Genomic DNA, 22,213 nt, shown 5'->3' with positions numbered 1-22,213 from the left:
ATACATAATATCGTTCGCAGCATAGTTGTCCTAAGAAGTCGAAAAATCGACACCTATGTTACTATAGTGGCTCGTATTGTAGTTGCCTAAATATTTATAATTATGAAACAATTAAAAGATAATGTTAAAGGATCACCATATTCCCAATGTGATACAGTGACGCACCTAGACTTATCGAAAGCAAAGGTCGCAGTTATGGCATCAATCTAAGCGCTCCTCATATGACTGGTTTATGGGAATCAGCTATAAAAAGCTTCAAATCCTACTTTAAAAAAGTATATCTCAAACATAAATATATATAATTCAACCAAAACATCCAAATATATTACTAAATATTCCAAAAGAAAACTTCTGGTACACTAAATTCCTTAAATTTGAAAAGGGCAACATAAAAATACAGGGGACTCAATGGAATGCGATATCTGATCAGTTTTCATATCCTTCTGAGTAAATAATCCAAACAATATTCACATCTCCCGATTCTTGGCCACAATCGCCCACGTCCATACATAATATCGTTCGCAGCATAGTTGTCCTAAAAGGTCGAAAAATCGACACCCATGTTTTTATAGTGGCTCATATTGTATTGTCTAAATTTTTATAATAATGAAACAACTAAAAAATAATGTTAATGGATCACCATATTCCCAATATGATACCGTGAAGCACCTAGACTTACCGAAAGCAAAGGTCGCAGTTATGGCGTCGATCTAAGTGCTCCTCATATGACTGGTTTATGGGAATCAGCTATAAAAAGCTTCAAATCCTACTTTAAAAAAGTATATCTCAAACATAAATATATCGAATTTACCACATTACCAACTCAAAAAAAAAGCCATTCTCAATGATTAGCCGTCACTGTACTCTCGCAGGATCCCTCTTCAAAGGTTTCAAAAGAGCATCCATTCTGGCCATATCTGAGTCAGGCGTGGAGTCGCTAACCTTAATGAGCCGACGGTAAAGAAATTTTAAATAAACGATACAAATAATAAAGTTATTAAAGAAACAACCGCAGAATACAATAAATACGAAAAGCAACTACAACCTCATAAATCCGCACAATAAAATTGCCTACCTTAAAGCACTTAAATAAGCATCAAAATGCATACAAATTATATTTTAAAAATCAAAGCCGTTTTATACACTACAGGTCAATATGGGTATAACATTACTCCATCACCATGTGACCCACTGCGCGTTCGGCTACTTCAGAAGCAGTATGCCGAAATCAATACATATACCGTTTTAGTAAACATGTGTAAAACTAGGAAAAATATTCGCCTAGGCGTCCAGAATGGTTAAATAGGTTAAGCCTTCCTCTACATGTACACTCCACTATACCCGAGAAAATAATGGCGCACCTTAGAGAACACTCAGAGGTCCTCGCCACATGCAACGCACCACACCACACTCAACATTTGAAAACACTACACATGATGACATACCACACAGCAACTTAACAAAAAGGACTGGATCAATTTGAATTGGTGCTCAGTATGGATTTTCTGAGATGTCGCCGAAGCAATCTGGTTTGCGTTGGTAATTTGGGAATAGTTCGCCCAACATGGTATTTGTAGCTGCGAAATTGCGGTAAAATTGTGTGTAAATTGCGATCAATTTTCTAAGCGAATATGTTTCGCTTGTTCGTCCCAGTTGGTTCCGTCTAGCCATAGTTTTTTAATCAGCACTTTTATCATTATTGGCGACAGCCATCCTGCGGTGTCGAAGTTTTGCCACAGAGGATAAAATTTGCCTCTTTGTTATTGGGGATAACGCAGATATTGAATCAGTAGGATATTAAAATTAGACAGATTCATTGGATCCTCTGTTTTTTTGTTGTACTGTCCTTTTAAAATTTAAGGAAATTGGTGTACAAAAAATTATCTTTCGGAATAGGTATTAATATATTTGGGTGATATGTTTGGATTACATATATTAGTGTTTCGAACATTGGCAAAGGAAACACTGACTTTGTTTTTTGTCCCATTATGTGGAGTGTTGGAAAATTGAGCCTTTAGTAGTAGTTGTATGACGTACCGGCAGTTATTTGATCGAGTAGTTGTGGCTTTGTAGAAGTTTTCACAATACTGATCTTCTGGAGTCGTTATGAGGGGGCGTTTTTCTAACTCCCGAAATTTGCTTAATTGTGAATTAAGCTAAGATTCTTTGGAATGTTCGTCAACTTTAGTTGTTGATGTGGAAACTGGTTCTGTAACTAGTCCACTTAGAATCCAACCAAATATAGTGTTTTGGGCTAGAAGGGTGGTTGAAATTTTTTCAACACTTTCAAGTATTATTTGCGGTATAAGGTCGCTGCCTAATAGAATGTCTATTTGAGCCGGGGTGTTGCACTTGGGATCTACTAGCTTCAGGTGTGAAACCTTTTGCCAATGCTTGCTATTTCTATGATAGCTTGGAAGCATGTTTGTTAGCTGCGGTAAGACTATAGCTTCTGCTTTAATTCTCTTATCCACTTGGGGAGAAAACATTTTTGAACTTCTCTTCCGCCCATTCCTGTAATTTCAAAGTTGTTTTGTTTGTTTGGCAGTTGTAGCCTATTTTGTGCCCTAGACGGTATGAAAGATCGTTATGATCCTTGGTCTATTAAGGCCCTAAGTTTAAACAGTTCTCCTTGATGTTCAATGGAAACGACTGCTGTGGGTAGTAGTACCCTTCTTTGATTTTCGCTGTGTAGCTTTTGGGTTTTTATTGCCTTGAGCAGCATGGTGCTTCTTGGCAATTTTGGGTATTTCGCACTTCGGGATTTGCTGTTGCAACTAAACCCGTGGCTCTTTTCATATTTGCGCTGTTAGGGGGTGAGCTGGAAAAATTGCTATAATGAAGCATAGAATGATGTCGTTTATGACAATAAACGTAATTAAATTTGCTTTCGCACTCTTTAAGTGTATGCGCATGTGATAGGCAATTTGTACAAAGTCTTTTTGTTTTCACTAAACCGTTTCGGTCGATTATATTCAATTTTTTTAATCTCTCGCTAGAGCTTATGCCCCCTTGTACATAGTTCGCATGACGTTTGTTTGTACTGTTCGGATGTGAGCGATTGCGTTTTGTAAAGGCTTCTGTTTAATTTCTTTTTGCTACTAGCTAGGGTCTATTGAAGCTTCTTTTTAGGTCGTGTTGAACAATTTTTATTTTAATTAGTTTTTTATCTACCCTTTCAGCGATTTCGTACTGCGTAGTTAGAAAGTCATTCATTTGTTGCCACGTGGGGCATGTCTTTTGTGATGAGAGCGATTGCTCCCATAAAAGTAATGATTTTTCTGGTAATGCGGCAGTGCATATGTTTACCAGTATAGGGCCCCAGCTCTCTGTGGGAATGTTTTGTGTCGATAAAACCGACAAACGGTGGATTGTAGTCTTATAAATTCTTCGCTGGTTTCTTTTTGAATTTTAGACAAGTTTATTAGTGTCGTTACATGTTTATCGACCAATATTCTTTCATTTTCATATCTTGCTTTTAAAGCTTCCCAAGCCAAATTGAAATTGTCGTTATTTAGTGCGAACTGTTTAACTATTGCGCCTGCTTGACATTTAGTTTTGTATCGGAGGTGATACAATTTTTGCGCTTTTGATAATTTTGGATGGTTGATGTATACGGCAGTGAACATGTCCCAGAAGAACGGGTATTCTTCATAACCCCCATAAAATATTTCTGTGTCACATGCGGGCACCTCGAGATAGATGCCTGAACTTGCCTCTTGACTTTGAATTTGTGGCAGCTCTACTCTCGGATGTGGAGTAGGTGCCATCGCTTTAATCATAGCTTTTATTAGCTTTAATTGATCAGAAATCATAGCTTTTGTTTCTTTGTACTGGTCTAAGCAGTTTTCGTATAGTGCGTAGCCCGATGATTTAAATCTTGTGGTAGATCTGAATTGTCATAATCTACAATGGCGTCATGAGCCGTTTGGAGACGAGTCCAAAAATTGTCAATATTTTGTTTTTTTTATTTCCAGTAACGATTCAGAGATGTCTTGAATCGGTGAAGATGAAAATCGAGTGCAGTATCGTGTTAATCTGTCGCTCTCAGAAATGAAATTGGCAACCTGTTTTGAGCGTGTAGCTCCTACAGGTGTAGTTTGACTTTTGTCGCCGTTAACCATTTTTGTTACTTTATTTATATAATGTCTGAATGAATTATTAATATATAACCTTTTATTTATTTTTTCAGTGTAAACTGAATTTACTTGCAATATGATTTTGTTGTGGTTTTATTTTGAATATATTGCTTTGTTTAATTTAATTGATAAAAATCGCACTTTTAATTCAATAATATTTTTTATCTCCTTATGCTGATGTATTTAGGTACACCCTAATACACGGACTTGTTAGTATATATAATATTTATGTGCTCGTGAAATTGAGAGCTCGTTGAAGAGATCAATACACTTTGTACATAAGTATGCACGGACTGTTTGTGCGTATGTATGTTTATTTTCTAATACAATTGAGAGCTCGTTGAAGAGTTAAATGTGCTTTTAGTTTTTTTTTTGTTTTGTACGCAATCCTGCTTTTTTGTTACAAGGAGTATTGCGGGATGTATGCCAATGTGGACTGTGAAAATATGTGTATTTTTGTTTTTAATAAATTATATATTATTTTTAATTTTTTAATATCTAGTAGTGTTCATTTTACCACAACGTTTATTGTTTTATTTTTCATGTAATTTTATAACTTTTTATATTGTAAATTTTCAATGTATAACTGACCCTATGTATAGAGGGTATATAAGCATAGGCATAGATTATATGGCGTTTGTATAAATATGTATGGTCGCACTGCGAAGAGAGCGCGAAATGAATAATGTGCATAATACCTGCAATTTATGCAATTATGTTTATATGTTATTATATGTACTTATGGTAAAGTAGGTTGGTAAAATCCTCCGCTGAACCCTCCACGAGGGTGCCGACTGGAAATAGATACCACAGGTTCACGACGTTAGTAGTGAGGTATCTAGCTAAGGTCAGGCTTCCTATCTGGGTGTTCGGGACTCTTCAATAGTGCAGCATCCAGAGAGGAGGTCTTACCATGGTAGGAGATATATAAAGGGCTGGATCAAGGTGTCATGCGACCCGTGCCGAAGATCAACCTGGCTGGGGTACCTTTAATAGCCCAGTCTCGCACGGAGCTTACGGATACCTGGTGCCCTCCGTAATACGATAGCCTTACTTGCGTAGGGGGCTATGCGCAAGCGGACATACTTTCCCCTACACTCGTGGGTCCAAAATATGAGCCAAAATAATAACAACAATAGTAACCAAAACAAAAAGGAGTCCGGACCTCCTTTAAAAAGACCGGAGGGAGCGAGTTGTTACCAGAGAAGAGCAGCGTTTGGCACGAGCTCGACAACAGCCAAAGCGAGGACAAGAGCGAAGCTTGGTCCTGGAGCAAAGGCAAATGCTAAGGGCGCAGTAGGCAAGGCTGGCGCCACGAAAACAGCAACGCAGGTGAAGAAGGTGGAGCTGCAACCGCCAACCAATGAGGAGCTCACAAAGGAGCTCCAGAAATCCATTGATTGCGCGAGAGCTGTTCTACCTAACTTCAAGCTAGATAGTGGCAACAAAAAGACAAAGGTCCGCTGAAGAGGCTAAGCCGTCAGCTAAGAGACCGAAAACTAAGGGCGTGACGCCCGTAAGATCTTTTGCTGATGTGGCCCGGAACCGCATTGTCATTGGGGTACTGGATGAGGGTGACCCCGAAGGAAAAATTCCCAGAGCCCAATGGAAATGGGTGCAAGCCGCACTGACGAATGTGGCTTTGGAAGTGCTACTAAGCAATCCAGGTCCACCCCCGTCATGTGCGGATGCCGGATGGTATCAAGGGCAGATTAAGATGATAGCGTGTGACGACGAGATATCAGTCCAGCTATATAAAGCAGCAATAGCTAAGGTAGGGGAGGTCTACCCCGAAGCCAAATTAGTGGCGGTAGACAGAAAAGATATCCCATCCCGACCGAGGGCAAGGGTATGGATCCCGGCTACACCATCGCAGCCGGACGAAATAATGCAGCTCATAAGAGCCTGCAACCCAAATCTGCCAACTGGGGGATAGAGATTCGTCAAGGCCTTTGACGACCCCGCAGCGGAATCTGGTGTGGAGACGAAACGAGCCACAATGCAGATTCTGCTGCTTCTTACAAAAGAATCCGTAGAACCGCTAGCGAAAAGTGGCGGAGAGATCAACTACGGATTCACAAAAGTAAAGGTCATGACCTACAAATCAGACGCCGATGCAGGAGAAAACTTAGCATCGGAATCGGAGTGCGAAGTCGAGGAAGATCCAGTGGAGTCCTCGAGCGACGCAGAGATCACAGATCAAGGTGAGTGTACTTCGGGGTCTGAGCTTGCGGACAGACTCTCTAAACTTTACACTGAGAGTGGGCTTTTAAGCGACTCTCATGAAGATGCAGAGAAGACAATAACTAATGCGTCTTCTCCAAATTAATCTACACCACAGCAAACTAGCGTCTCTAGCCCTAGTAGTAGTACCATCGCAGCTGTTCAAAGAGCTGGTACGAGACGCCGAAGCATCCAAGTGTTCGATTATACTTGGGTGCGACTCCAATGCGCACCATACTCTATGGGGAAGCAAGGATATTAATGAAAGGGGTGAGTTGCTCTTTAATTATTTAATAGGAAGTAAACTTTTGTTATGTAACAAAGGTAGTACGCTAACATTTATAACCAGAAACCGACAGGAAGTATTAGATATAACACTGGTATCGGAAGAACTGGTGGATAAAATAACACATTGGAGGGTATTGGAAGAACACTCCTTCTCAGACCACCGCTACATTGAGTGTATAATTGAAGAAAATGTAGTTAGAGAAGAGAAATTTAGGAATCATAGGAAAACGAACTGGCAGATGCACATGCAGGAGCTAAAAAAGCGTATTCCTATGATTCCACCATTCCAACCGGAAAAGAAAGTGGACCTAGACATCCTCGTTAAACGATTCACAGATTCTTGTCGTCAAGCACTAGAGGTAGCTTGTCCATTAACGTACAGTAGGGGAAGAATTATACCTCCTTGGTGGTCCCCAATACTTAAGAACATGCAGAAAAATTGCAGGAAGCAATTCAATTTTCCAAACTATCCCAAGAAGATATAGAGTGGGATAACTATCATAACCACCTTCGGGCATACCAAAAGGAGGTAAGAAAAGCAAAAAGAAATTCGTGGAAATCTTTTTGTAATGACATCGAAAAGACGGCAGAAGTGTCCCGACTGAGAAAGATAATGACACAGTCGAAACATAGCATCGGATACCTTCAGAAGCCAGATCACAGCTGGACGGAATCCAGTGAAGAGACTCTGGGCCTACTAATGGATACTCACTTCCCAGACAGTTCCGAGAACCTCATAGCGGAGCATATATTGGAGAGTGAAGTAGGCTCAGAGGCTTCTCCGCTAGACATAGTGCCAGATGACAATGTTTATTGGGCAATAGGCAGCTTCAAGCCTTATAAAACGCCGGGACCAGACGGTTTATTCCCGACTCAGTTACAGCAGTCCCTGAACTACACAACAAACTGGATAACAACCATGTTTAGACGGGCACTGAAATTGAACTATATTCCCTCGATATGGAGGGAAGTTAAGGTGATATATATCCCAAAAGCTGGCAAAAGCTCACATATTAATCCAAAGGATTTTAGACCAATTAGTCTTTCATCATTTCTTTTAAAAACGCTGGAAAGATTAATAGAAATACATATAAAAGACATACTAAACCCAAGAAAAATGGCAGTTTCGCAGCATGCGTACTCGAAGTGGTAGCAGAGATTGAAAAGTCTCTGGAAATAAAAGAATACACCCTCGTAGCCTTTCTAGACATAGAAGGTGCCTTCAACAACATCCAGCCGAAGGCCATAGTGAGCGCGCTTAAAGATCTGGGCATATCTGAGCCTCTCCGGAAATTAATTGAACAGATGCTCTTGGGCAGGTCAATTATTTCAACGCTGGGAGCTTCAACGATGCACAGATCTGTCCGTAGGTGTACACCCCAAGGAGGCGTGTTATCCCCACTTCTCTGGGTCCTGACAATGAATAAAATGCTTGTGGATCTAGAAAAGAAGGGGGAACATGTTGTGGCCTACGCTGATGATGTGGCTGTCTCGGTTAGGGGCAAGTTCCCGAACACCCTCGCTAGTCTTATGCAGACAATATTAAACGAGATTAATCGATGGGCCGTATCATGCGGACTGAATTTAAATTTTTAAATGGCACCAGGCTAACGATAGGAGATAAAGCAAGCTACTTCGGACTAATTTTGGACAGGAAGCTTTCTTGGAAACAAAACTTGGAAGCGAGGGTAAAGAAAGCTGCTACAGCGCTTTACACATGTAAAAGAATGGTGGGGACTGACACCTCGGGTGGCTCACTGGCTGTACACAGCAATTGTAAGGCCGATCATGACCTACGGGATAGTAGTATGGTGGCCAATTACAAAAAAGAAATATGCGATTAGAAGCATGGAAAGTATACAAAGAGCAGCTAGTATTTGCATCAGTAAAGCTCTCAGAACTACGCCAAGCCAGGCACTCAACATAATTTTACACTTGCTGCCAACAGATTTGTATTGCAAGCAAATGGCAGCGAACTCAGCTCTGAGACTGAGGAAATCCTCCCTATTAGTCGACAGCAACAAGGGGTATTCTATGATACTTAGGAAGTTCCCGTTTCTTCCCATAACTACGGATTTTCGCAATCCTAGGGAGCTGAACCTAAATCCGGTCCTCAATATTGCCTTCCCCTCCAGAGAGGAGTGGTAAAGGGATGTAGTGGACAAGGCAGCAGGGATAAGCTTCTATACGGATGGTTCCAAGCTGGATAACCATGGTAGGCGGCGGTGTTTTCTCTAAGCTCTAGCTAAACTAGATACCAAAATCGCCTTCCGGTTACCAGACCACTGCAGTGTCTTCCAAGCAGAAGTCACTGCAATTAAAGAAAGCCTTCTTGTACTAACAAAAAGCGTAATCACAACAAGAAGTGTATTTATATATACAGACAGCCAGGCGGCTTTGAAATCTCTGATGTCTCATAGGATTTCGTCGAAGACAGTGAAGGATTGCCATGATCTTCTAGCGGATCTGTCATCCTATTTCACGGTAAATCTGCAATGGGTTCCAGGACACAGTGACATCCCTGGGAACTGCGTAGCAGATGAACTAGCCAGAACAGGTACCACCCTACAACTAGATCCTGGTAAGGTGGACATAAATATGCCTCTGGCTACGTGTAGATACCTAATCGACAAACATGTCATTAATATATCCGAGTGTCAGTGGAATCAATCACTGACCTGCTCAACCAGCAGGCAAACGTGGCAAGAATGGAATATGAGCCGCACATGCCGACTGTTTAAATTCAAGAGGAATGATATAAGAACTGTCGTAGGAGTACTAACAGGCCACTGTCTAATAGGCAGACATGCAAGTAGACTTGGCGCGCTATATAACGACTATTGTAGAAGCTGTCAGGAAGTAGAAGAGGAGGAGACCATTAAACATCTGCTATGCGATTGCGCAGCACTATATAGGAAAAGAATCGCAACCATCGGTCGTGGGTTTCTTGACGACGTCTCGGAGGTTGCACAGATAAAACTTGTCTCACTGATGAAGTTCATCAGAAGTACGGGGTGGTTCAGAGAGGAGCCAATAGAGTGAGGGGATCACAGTCCCAGTGGTATCACAATGGGCCTCCTAAAGGCCTAAGTGTGTCGAATGACAGCCACTTTACCTACCTACCTACCTATGGTGAAGTAAGTATAGATATAATAGGTTTGCATATATGTACATGTTGGTTTGATTTGTTTATGTTTGATTCTCTTTATTTGGCTTTTTAGGCAATCCTGCTTACTATTTTTTTTAAAAATAAGGGGTATTGCCGGAAAATATTTGCAGGTAAATACTTGAATAATATTTTTTCGATTTTTTGTGTTTGTGGAATGGATGTGTTTGTATACATAAAGATAAGCATAAGGGCATCCGATAATTATTTATTTTTTATTGTATATATATTTGGATATACCTATATTGTACCAAACTGTTTTCGGTTTTTCTTATAAATTAAGCCCGAAAGTATGATGGTTTGGTAACCGTTCTATATGTTGTTAAAACGGCTTTTTGTTAATAGTTTTTTAGTCAGTAAGCATACATATTTACATGCAATAAGTAAACGGTGAAATCAATAAGCTCACTCTGTTTTTTGTGGTGACATCGTGTGCAGTGTAGCCGTGTATGTTGTGAGTGCGAGTTGTGTTCCAAGGTGTGGTGTGTTGTATTAGGTTGTGTCATTATTTACCCTGATGAAGCGGTGTAGTTGGAGCATAGAACTTAGAACAACGAGAAGGTGCAAATTGTATTTCTTTGATTTTGGCGCAATTATTGACACTTGCTTTAATAAATATGTAAAATGGGCCAAAACGCCGTAGCTCACGTTTTTTGTTTTCTTGGTTCTGACAGAGAATGTAGATTATAGAGAAGGTTCACAGTGCGAACTGTTTAACTATTGCGCCTGCTTGACCCCTTAGTTTTGTATCGGAGGTGATACAATTTTTGCGCTTTTGATAATTTTGGATGGTTGATGTATACGGCAGTGAACATGTCCCAGAAGAACGGGTATTCTTCATAACCTCCATAAAATATTTCTGTGTCACATGCGGGCACCTCGAGATAGATGCCTGAACTTGCCTCTTGACTTTGAATTTGTGGCAGCTCCACTCACGGATGTGGAGTAGGTGCAATTGCATTTATTAGCTTTAATTGATCAGAAACCATAGATTTTCTTTCTTTGTACTGGTTTAAGCAGTTTTCGTATATTGCGTAAGCCGATGATTTAAAATTGTGTGGTAGGTCTAAACTGTCATAATCTACTATGGCATCATGAGCCGTTTGGAGACGAGTCCAATTATTGTCAATATTTTGTTTTTTATTTCCAATAACGGTTCAGAGATGTCTTGAATCAGTGAAAATGAAAATCGAGTGAACTATCGTGTTAATCTGTCACTCTCAGAAATAAATTTGGTGGCAAAAATATCTTTTCCTTTTATTTGCTTTGTGCGCGTGTAGCTTCTGCAGGTGTAATTTAATTTTTGTCGTCATTAAACATTTTTGTTATGTTATCTACTTTTTTTCTACTGTATCAAAGTTGATTAAAATTTTTCTCAGTGTAAACTGATAAAATCGCAGCGATAAATTATAATTAATACAGAATACTCTTTTACGTTTATAAGAGTTGTTTTTCGGACTAGATAAATAATTACTTGCGAAATAAATGTTTTAATTTGTATTTTATCTTGAATATTTTGTTGTGAGAGTCATTTTAATTTTCTTAATTAAGTTATTAAGAATCGCACTTTTAATTTAACAATACTTATTATGTCCTTATGTTGCTGTATTTAGGTACACCCTAATACACGGACCTGTAATATATATATATTTATGTGCTCATGAAATTGAGAGCTCGTTGAAGAGATCAAAACATTTTGTACACAAGCATTCACGGATTGTTTGTGCGTATGTATGTTTATTTTCTAATGCAATTGAGAGCTCGTTGAAGAAATCAATGTGCTTTTTATTTTTTTGTTTTATACGCAATACTGCTTATTTGTTACAAGGGGTATTGCGGGATATATGCCAATGTGGACTTTGAAAAGATGCTTGTATGCATATGCACTTATGTTATTGTATTTTTTTTTAATGAGAGTTTTTTTGTTTGCGTTTTAGTAAACAATACAATTAAGAAAATGTGAACTTGAATTTGTTTTTTGTGTTTGTTAATAGGTGCGCTGGAATACACAAAGGTAAGCGTGGAGTTAGGCAATAAGTTAATATTAATTAATATTAATTTTATCATATCTCCCGATTATTAGTCACAACTTCCCATCCTCTGTTCTCACAACATTGCGGGATAATGACATCCTCAAGCGAAAAGCAAAGGGCGCTCTTATCGCATATACTCAAGTGCACTACTTCAACAGCGATATATCACTATTGAGAGAATCAAAACCTATTGATAAGAGATTGGTTCTAAACCTATTCCTCGACACGAAAGATCTACTTCATGTGAATGGTCGGCTTGCCAATTCAAGCATAACGAATATTTCGCCTTATAGCGAACGCCATCCTATAAGTGTACCAGAGAAGTATCGACTTACGCATCAGTTATATCCAGATATTAATGCTTTTGGCTGAACATCGCTTCATGCAACATATGGTCCGCCAGGAATTTTATATTCCCCGAATTAAGCCCCAAATAAAGAAGTGAATTTCTTGTGCAAGCTTGTCGTAGTTCTGCACCACGCATAAGCAAAAGATGCGAACAGAGATTATGGCATCACTTCCCCCGGAATGCTGCACTTGGGTCGGCCTTCTCCATCACAGGTGTCAATTTTGATGGGCCTTTTCAAATAAAGGCGTCCAAGTGAGTGGCGGCACTCTCATATAAGGCTGTGTGGCTGTCTTTGTCTGTTTTATGACAATAGCAGTGCACCTTGAGCTTTGTACTAATCTGACAAAGGAGGCTTTCCTTGCAGGATTTGCTCGATTCGTCGGACGACGCGGCTTTCCATCCAAGATAATAAGCGACAGTGGTAAAACATTTATCGGCGCTCAAATAGCCACCGAAAAACAGTTTGTGGACTTTATCAAACAAGTCACACCGGAGATTGTACAAAAGTCCGCGCCCCAAAGCATTAATTGGCAATTTATATCCCCAAACGCTCCTCATATGAGTGGTCTGGGAATCAGCTGTAAAAAGCTTCAAATTCAGCTTCAAAGAGGTTATTGGAAATTACAAATTAATTAGCAAGCAAAAAATACAAATGCCACTTCATATATACATAATTATTTTTTGCCATATAAACGATTTTTATGATGAAAAATTGATAAAATATGATTTTTTTGCACAAATGTTATATTATATAATATAATAATATATTAGCAATTATCAATAAATACATGTGAGCGCACTGCTCTATATGTAAGTATGTACTTATGTAGAAATATACGTATGACCGCGCAAATAAGTAATGCATACACAAATATACATACATTTAAGCGTACAAATGTGAGTACGTCAGGCAATAGGCAAAATACAAACATTGTTGTACAAAAAAAGAACAATTGTCTCAAATAGCATCAGCACCAGAAATCAATATGACAGCCAAATTGACAAATCCTAAATTTGTAGTAAATCACACACCAACAACATTTTCATTCATGAACGCTGGCGCACAAGCAATAAGCTAAGTCGTTTCATTCATGAAAGCAAACGCCTTACACATCTCCCCGAGCATACGTTTTTCTACAAGCGTCTTTTCGTGACGATGGCAAAAGCTAGAAATCATAAATTGAACAACTTTTTTATGTTTCCTCTAGAAGGGAAAAGTGATAACCCTGCAAGCCCACAAAACACAGAAAAAAGTGACAAAAGTGGCAACAAAGCTTTTGTTGATTTAAAATATTTTACAATTCTAAAATATTTTTCCGTGATTCGCAAGACTCTGCGTCAATATGTATACATGTTCATATAAAACCATACATACCTACAATAATTTGTAGGCAAAGCTGTTAAAGCGGCAAGGGAAGCGAAGACAATCGGCTCGCGTTCGTTTATTTTTTGGCACATCTCGGATTTTCTACCAACAACACAATGTTGTGACGCTTTGTCGTCGCGTCAGTCCTTCGACAGATTGACTCTTTGACATAAAAGCAAAAAACGTGTCAACGGAGATTTCACATGAAGAATTGAGTGTGCATATATACATACAAATACATACAAATGTGCAAACGACATAATATATGCATGTCATAATATTATATATGTAAGTACATATTTACGTACATAACTACTTTTACACATGCATTTGAAAAGAAAAATTGAAGCATGAATGTGAAATGCCGACTGCAAAACACAATTCTGTACTTTTGTGACTCCATAATGGTGTCAAGTAAATGAATGATTTTAAGAAATATATCAAAATATGTTTAAATTATTATTAATAACTCACAATAAAGTAAAAATGAATTAACATAAAATAATTTAAAAGTAATAATAAATAATATTTCAATAAAAGAAAATATATTTCAAATAACATATCAATATTCCCAGTTTTGCTTACATTTTATATTATCTTCAATCTTAGTCGGTTGGTCATGTTAAGAGAGCGTATGTTTACAGATTCACCGCTGTTATAAAAGCGAAAAATGTTATTTGTTTCTCGTGCATGTGAGGTGAACTCCTTGATAAAATTCTACAAATTGTTCGCTGTCGAATCTGCACCTTCTCGTTGTTTTCAGTTCTCTGGTGTGACAGTGTCTTCTGGTGAGGGGGACTGAGTGATAATTTAGCCATCCCGGCCCCTCTAGGCAAAGGACTAGCCTAGTAGTCGCTGCAGCTGTTGTAGCGTTGCCACAATGCTGCTAAGAGCCGTGGAACGACCGTGGTTGTGATCTAGGCTGTCGATGCCGTATTGATGCTCCATTCCGCGGGCGTACCACACGAGTTGAGGGTTGAGGTCGTGTTGAGCAGCTGCGTAGGGTACATTCATGTTAATCTGTATTAAAGATTTGTTTGATTATGCAGATTTGTCACGCTACGGATGCTCGTCTCACGGCATTTGATTATTTTATTTTATTGCGGTAGTATCGGTTGATTGTTTGCGTCTTGCTGTGTCGCGATTATCGGCGGTTGGGAGAAAGCATAGCTTCACGAACTGTCTAGTTAGCGTTCTGCTTCGCGTACGAAGATCAACTACTCGTATATGACCGTCGAAGTCATAATGTAGCTTTTCTATGCGCCCAAGCCGGCATTCGGTAGGAGGTAGACAATCATCATGGATGATCACACAGTCTCCAAGTTTTGGTGCTTAGGAGTCTTCCAACGGTATTGTTTATGGAGATCCTTTATGTATTTGATAATATGTGATGGAGAATTTTAATTTTTTCCAGCGATTTAATAAGGATAGCGACTCTACACCTGGTTCACGTATGGCCAGAATGGGTGTTCCTTTGAGAAAGTATCTTGGAGTTAAGGCTGTGAAATCGGAGGGATCTTGCGAGCGGATTGTGAGAGGCCGTGACTTGAGAAATGGCAATTCGGATTAAAAATCCCGAGAATTCCTCGTAATTAATTTTTAATTTCCAACAATCTTTTTGAAGTAAAATTTGAAGCCTTTTACAGCTGATTCCCAGAAACCACTCATTTGAGGAGCGTTTGGGTATATAAATTGCCAATTAATGCTTTGGGGTGCGGACTTGTGGAGCGAGGAAAGCGTCCTTTGTCAGATTAGTACAAAGCTCCAGGTGCACTGCTTTTGTCATATAACAGACTGGCTAAATGAGCCTACGTCGTCCCGAAAACTTACACCAACACACCTCACACATCACTGACACGCAACATTCACCACATCACCTCTCGCAACATTCACCACCTCACCTCACGCAACATACACCTCACACAACGACCCTACCACCCAGGATACACAACACACCGGGCGATCACCCCACCAACCATCAACAAAACCACGGACACGAGAATCGGCTTGGCTCTTCTTCGTTTTGAACTCGCAGCGAAAGCACCGTCATCCGTGGATTCGTCACATCAGCGGATCTGATCCGAACCAGTTGCTATCAAAGGCATTTATATACATTTTTTTTCCTCTTCTCTGCGCTGCGTCGCAAGTGATTGTGGTATTTAGGGAGTGTATAAAACCCGTACTTTCAATTACAAAATAAAATTACAATTGTACTAAAAGCGAATGGTGGTGAGTGTTTTTCTTTGAAAACTTTGGAAAGAATTATATATGGTCCTTCGACCCCTAGTGGACGGCACTATGGGTGTTTAAAACAAAACAAAAAAAAAAAAAATACATTTATAAAAAAAAAAAAAAAAAACCTTAAGTGATATACATATACATATAGAAATACAGTGCAGTTACCAAAAAAGAGAAAAAAAAAAAGAAGCAAAATTACAGTAATGTAACAGTACGTGCAGTTAAGAAAAAAAAAAAAGGAAAAAAATGCTTTAGTTTAAAACAAAGTGCGGTTACATTACCAGAAAAATCATTACTTCTATGGGAACAATCGCTCTCATCACGAAGAAAATTCCCCACGTGGCAACAAATGAAAGATTTCCTAACTACCCAATATGAAATCGCAGAAAGGGTAGATAAAAAAATGGTCAGAACGAAACCCGTTCAACATGACCTAAATAGAAGCTTCCACAGACCCCAAGCCAGTACCAACAACAATTTAAATAGAAGCTTCTTCAAAAATCAAACGTTCACATCCGAACAGTACAAGCAAACGTCATGCGAACTATGACTCTCGCTACTAACTCGATCGAAACAATTTTATAAAAACGAAAAGACTTTGTACAAACTCTAATAAAATCTGCCCCATTACCTTAATTTCCCCCCAAGCGGATAAGCACATACAAGCAGAAGCTATAGTCTTACCGCAACTTACAAATATGCTTCCAAGCTATCACATAAATAGCAAGCATTGGCAAAAGGTTTCACACCTAAAGCTAGCAGATCCCAACTGCAACACTCCCGCTCAAATAGACCTTCTATTAGGCAGCGATCTCATACCACAGATAATACGAAGGTATTGAGAAAATTTCAAATACACTTCTGGCACAAAATACTGTTTTTGGGTGGATCATAAGTGGACTAGTTTCGGAACCAGTTACCACCATGACCACTCAGGTTGAGGAAATCTCAAACGAATACCTCAATTCACAATTGAAAAAATTTTGGGAGTTAGAAGAACTCCCCCCCATACCAATCACAACCCCTGAAGATCAGTATTGTGAAGACTTTTACAAAGCCACAACTACTAGATCAGATAATGGTCGGTACGTCGTACGACTACCACTAAAACAACAATTTCCTAACACACTCGCCTTAGGTCACTCTCGCACCTCTGCTATACAGCAGTTTTTAAGTATGGAAAAAAACTTACTTAAAAAAGGTGAGCTTAAGCCAGAATACGATAGCGTGTTAGAAGAATACCTCCATTTAGACCACATGGAGGAAGTAAGCCCATGCGAAAAAATCCTAAATGGCAAATATTACTCATTTTACTTGCCTCATCACGCAGTAGTAAAGCCAGACAAAAAAACAACTAAAGTAAGAATTGTCTTTAATGCATCAAGATCCACCAGCTCGGGGAATTCCCTAAATGATATCCTATTTACGGGACCCACGCTCCAACCAGATTTAATGCTACTAATTTTAAATTGGCGTATATTCAAATACGTATTTAACGGAGACGTCGAAAAAATGTATAGACAAATAGTCGTACATAAAGACGATCAAGATTTTCAGCGAATTATTTTCCGAAAATCTCCCAATAGTCCACTCCGCGACTATAAATTAAAAAACAGTTACCTTTGGCGTCAATTGTGCTCCATATCTAGCCATTCGAACACTGCACGAATTGGCAGAAAACACAAAGTCAGAATTCCCTCTGGCAACCAAAGTGCTAAAAACACAAACGTATGTAGACGATATCTTGTCTGGAAGTCACAGTCTTCCACAATCATACGAGTCACTATCACAAGTGATACAAGCCTTAAATACCGCAGGGTTTCCGTTGAAAAAGATAACGGCGAACCACCCTAATATTCTAAAAAATATACCACATGAAAATTTGTTAGATACTAATTTCCTTAAATTCGAAAAGGAAAGTACAACAACCCCGCAGGATGGCTTTCGCCAGTTATGATACAAGCCAAAATTCTAATACAAGAATTATGGTTAGATGGAACCGACTGGGACGAACAAGTAAAACCACTGCGTTTAGAAAAGTGGTCCCAGTTTGCGAGCAATCTAAATGATATCTCACAGACACAAATCCCTCGATGGGTAAATTATGCCCCAGAGCACAAAGTCGAACTACACGGCTTCTGTGACGCTTCTGAAAAGGCATATTGCGCAACTATATATGTTCGCACACAAAGCGACAATGCGACCACATGCCACTTACTAGTAACAAAAGCAAAAGTGGCTCCTTTAAAAGCAATAAGTCTACCACGATTTGAATTATGTGGAGCGCTACTACTAGCCAAACTCGTGTCCATCGTACAAACGCATTTAAACATGGCACAATACAAACTATATCTGTGGTCCGATTCTGAAATCGTACTCGCCTGGTTAGAAAAACCACCACATGCATGGAAGACGTATATTTCCAATCGAACGTCTCAAATCCTTGACTTAGTAGGATCAGCCACTTGGCGACATGTAGCCAGTGCTGACAATCCTGCTGATCTAGGTACAAGAGGATGCAAACCCCTGCATCTTGCCACCACCACCCTCTGGTGGAATGGCCCCCGATGGTTAACAGAATCTTCCGATTATTGGCCACAATCGTCCATGCGCAATATAATTGCCCCAGAAAGTCGAAAAATCGACTCCTTTCATGCAACATCGGATGATACTGACATCCTTGAGCGATTCTCATCGTTCCCCCGAGCCCTCAGAGTAGTTGCATACATGATCAAATTTATAGAGCAGCTCAAAACTAAAGTTAACGGAACACCTCCAATATACCCCCAATGCGATACATTAACGCACCTACACTTACAAAAAGCAAAAGGCGCTCTTATCGCATCTACGCAAACGCGCTACTTCAGCCGAGAAATATCATTGCTAAAAGATTCGAAGCCAATCGATAAAAAGAGCTCACTTTTAGTACTAAATCCATTTCTGGACACAAAGGGTTTGCTTCGTGCGAATGGTCGGCTTGTCAACTCCAGCCTGACATACAACGAACGACATCCAATAATCATACCAGAAAAAGCACGGCTTGCCACATTATATTTGCATTATGTCCACATACTGATGCTACACGCTGAGCACCGCCTCATGCAACAAATAGTCCGCCTAGAGTTTTATATTCCCCGTCTTAAGCCTCAAATAAAGAAGTGCATTTACATGTGCAAAGTTTGCACAACGTACAAGCAAAAAATGCGAACGCAGATAATGGCAGCACTTCCACCTGAACGCTGCAACTTTGCTCTGCCCTTCACAACAACAAGTGTCGATTTTGCTGGGCCTTTCCAGATAAAGGCTTCAATGTTAAGATCTCCCACTTTAATGAAAGGCTTCACCTTGAGCTATGTACAAATCTGACGACAGAGGCTTTTCTCGCGGCATTCCCTCGCTTCGTCGGACGGCGTGGTTTTCCTTCAAAAATTATGAGTGACAATGGCAAAACGTTTATTGGAGCCAAAAGAGCCACTGAGAAACAGTTTGTGGACTTTATCCAACAAGTCTCACCTGAGATTGTACAGAAGTACGCACCCCAAGGCATTAATTGGCAGTTCATCCCCCCAAGCGCTCCTCATATGAGTGGTTTATGGGAATCAGCTGTGAAAAGCTTTAAATCCCTCTTCAAAAAAGTAGCTGGAAACTACAAGTTTAATTATGAAGAATTCTCGACCTTATTAATTCGAATTGAAGCCGTACTCAATTCACGGCCAATCACAACCCTCTCGCAAGATCCCTCCGATTTCACCGCCCTAACTCCTGGGCATTTTCTCAAAGGAGCACCCATTCTGGCCATACCTGAGCCAGACATGGAGTCGCTATCCTTATTAAACCGATGGGAAAGAATCAAAATTCTCCATCACAATTTTAGTCGCCGCTGGAAAGAAGATTATCTAAAGGACCTCCACAAGAGGTACCGCTGGAAAGCTCCAGAAAAGGCGCCGAAGCTTGGAGATTGCGTACTAGTACACGATGATTGTCTCCCCCCTACTGAATGGCGGCTTGGCCGCATAGAAAACCTTCACCATGGTTCCGATGGTCACATCCGAGTGGTCGATCTCCGTACGCAAACCGGAACACTAACGAGATCGCTCGTAAAGCTATGCTTTTTACCCACCGCCGATAATACCGAACAAACGTAAATAATAACCCGATAAGAACCAAAAACCGCTAAAATTAATAAATCAAAAAAAAACCTAAATCCGGTAAAAGGTCGATCGACCAAACGACCCATTTATGCCACTTAACGTGGCCCAAATTTCCAACTCAATCATGCGACAAACTTATAATCTAAATAACTTTTTCCCATATAGATCATTATGGACGGAAATACACCAACACCAACGCCAGCAATACGTTCGCCCATTACTGTGCCACGCCCTGGGGCAAATCCTGCACCCCGAACAACGGCTACCACAGCCCCTCCAATCGCTCCTCGTAGTGGCACCCGGCCACTAACCCCGTCATCCTCGCTGTCTGCGGAGCAGCATCGCCTCCGATGCCCGCTATGTCGTCGCTCACACCGCTTGCAACATTGCGGCATATTTAAAGGTATGCCACCAGTCCAACGACAGCAAATCGCCCAGGCACATGGCCACTGCCTGAATTGTCTGGCGCACACCCATGCAACAACCGCATGTGAGTCAAGGGGCCATCGTCAGATGTGCGGTGAGCAACATCACACACTCCTTCACCGCACCGCGAGGCGCGACAGTGGTCGACTAACTGAATCCCACCGCCGCGGCGTAGTCAGGCGACTCCCCAGACACACATCAGCACGACCTCGCCGTTTGGCCCCCCCTCCGGAGCCGCGTTCCTGGCGCCCACGCAACGAAGCAATTACGCGCCGTAGCCAGCTTCGGCTACCACCCCGCCGTGCCACTGGGCTGAGCAGCGTCGTATACACGCTGCGACAACTTCAGCGTCTGCTAGGCTAATATTCGCCTAGGGGGGCCGGGATGGCTAAATGAGCCTACGTCGTCCCGAAAACTTACACCAACACACCTCACACATCACTGACACGCAACATTCACCACATCACCTCTCGCAACATTCACCACCTCACCTCACGCAACATACACCTCACACAACGACCCTACCACCCAGGATACACAACACACCGGGCGATCACCCCACCAACCATCAACAAAACCACGGACACGAGAATCGGCTTGGCTCTTCTTCGTTTTGAACTCGCAGCGGAAGCACCGTCATCCGTGGATTCATCACATCAGCGGATCTGATCCGAACCAGTTAAATTGCTATTAAAGGCATTTATATACATTTTTTTTCCTCTTCTCTGCGCTGCGTCGCAAGTGATTGTGGTATTTAGGGAGTGTATAAAACCCGTACTTTCAATTACAAAATAAAATTACAATTGTATTAAAAGCGAATGGTGGTGAGTGTTTTTCTTTGAAAACTTTGGAAAGAATTATATACAGACAAAGACAGCCACACAGCTTTATATGAGAGTGGGAGACCTTAACTTGGACGCCTTTATTTGAAACGGCCCAACAAAATTGACACCTGTAATGCAGAAGGCAGACCAAAGTGGAGCATTCCGGGGAAGTGATGCCATAATCTGTGTTCGCATCTTTTGCTTATGCGTGGTGCAGAACTACGACAAGCTTGCACAAGAAATGCACTTCTTTATTTGGGGCTTAAGTCAGGGAATATAAAATTCCTGGCGGACCATATGTTGCATGAGGCGATGCTCAGCAACAAGCATTAATATGTGGATATAACTGATGCGTAGGTCGATACTTCTCTGGTACAATTATGGGATGGCGTTCGCTCCAAGGCGTAATAATCGTTACGCTTGAATTGGCAAGCCGACCATTCACATGAACTAGACCTTTCGTGAACCAATCTCTTATCAATAGGTTTTGATTCTCTCAATAGTGATTATCGCTGCTGAGGTAATGCACTTGAGTATTTGCTTTTCGCTCGAGGATGTCATTATCCTGCAATGTTGTGAGAAAAGAGTCGGTTTGTTAACTCTCTGGGGCATTTATTTTACGCATGGGCAGTTGTGACCAATAATCGGGAGATCCTATCAACAAACGAGGGCCGTTACACCAGAGGTTGGTGGTGGCAAGGTGCAGGGCTTTGTACCCTCTTGTTTCTAGATCAGCTGGATTGTCAGCACTGGCTACGTGTCGCCAAGTGGCTGATCCTACTAGGTCAAGTATTTGAGACATTCGATTGGAAATATACGTCTTCCAGCCAGGCTAGTACAATTTCCGAATCGGACCACAGATATAGTTTGTATTTCGCCATTGGTTAAATGGGTTAAACCTCCCTTCATACACCACTCTACTCGGTAAAATAGTGTCGCACCCTAACGCGACGCATCACATCTGAGAAGACTCACGGGTTTTCGTCTACGAGCTAATCGCCACATCATTT

At 40.7% G+C, this 22,213-nt stretch overlaps 2 pseudogenes; one reads left to right on the top strand and one right to left on the bottom strand.

Moving 5' to 3' along the window:
* Positions 1–22,213, bottom strand: part of LOC138858273 (importin-4-like) — a 165,509-nt pseudogene that overhangs the window by 131,340 nt on the left and 11,956 nt on the right.
* On the top strand, positions 5,683–6,471 carry LOC138858257 (uncharacterized; annotated as a pseudogene).

Source organism: Bactrocera oleae, chromosome Y (genome assembly GCF_042242935.1).
Source record: "Bactrocera oleae isolate idBacOlea1 chromosome Y, idBacOlea1, whole genome shotgun sequence".
Lineage (NCBI taxonomy): Eukaryota > Metazoa > Arthropoda > Insecta > Diptera > Tephritidae > Bactrocera > Bactrocera oleae.
This window is presented reverse-complemented; position numbering and strand designations above follow the sequence as displayed.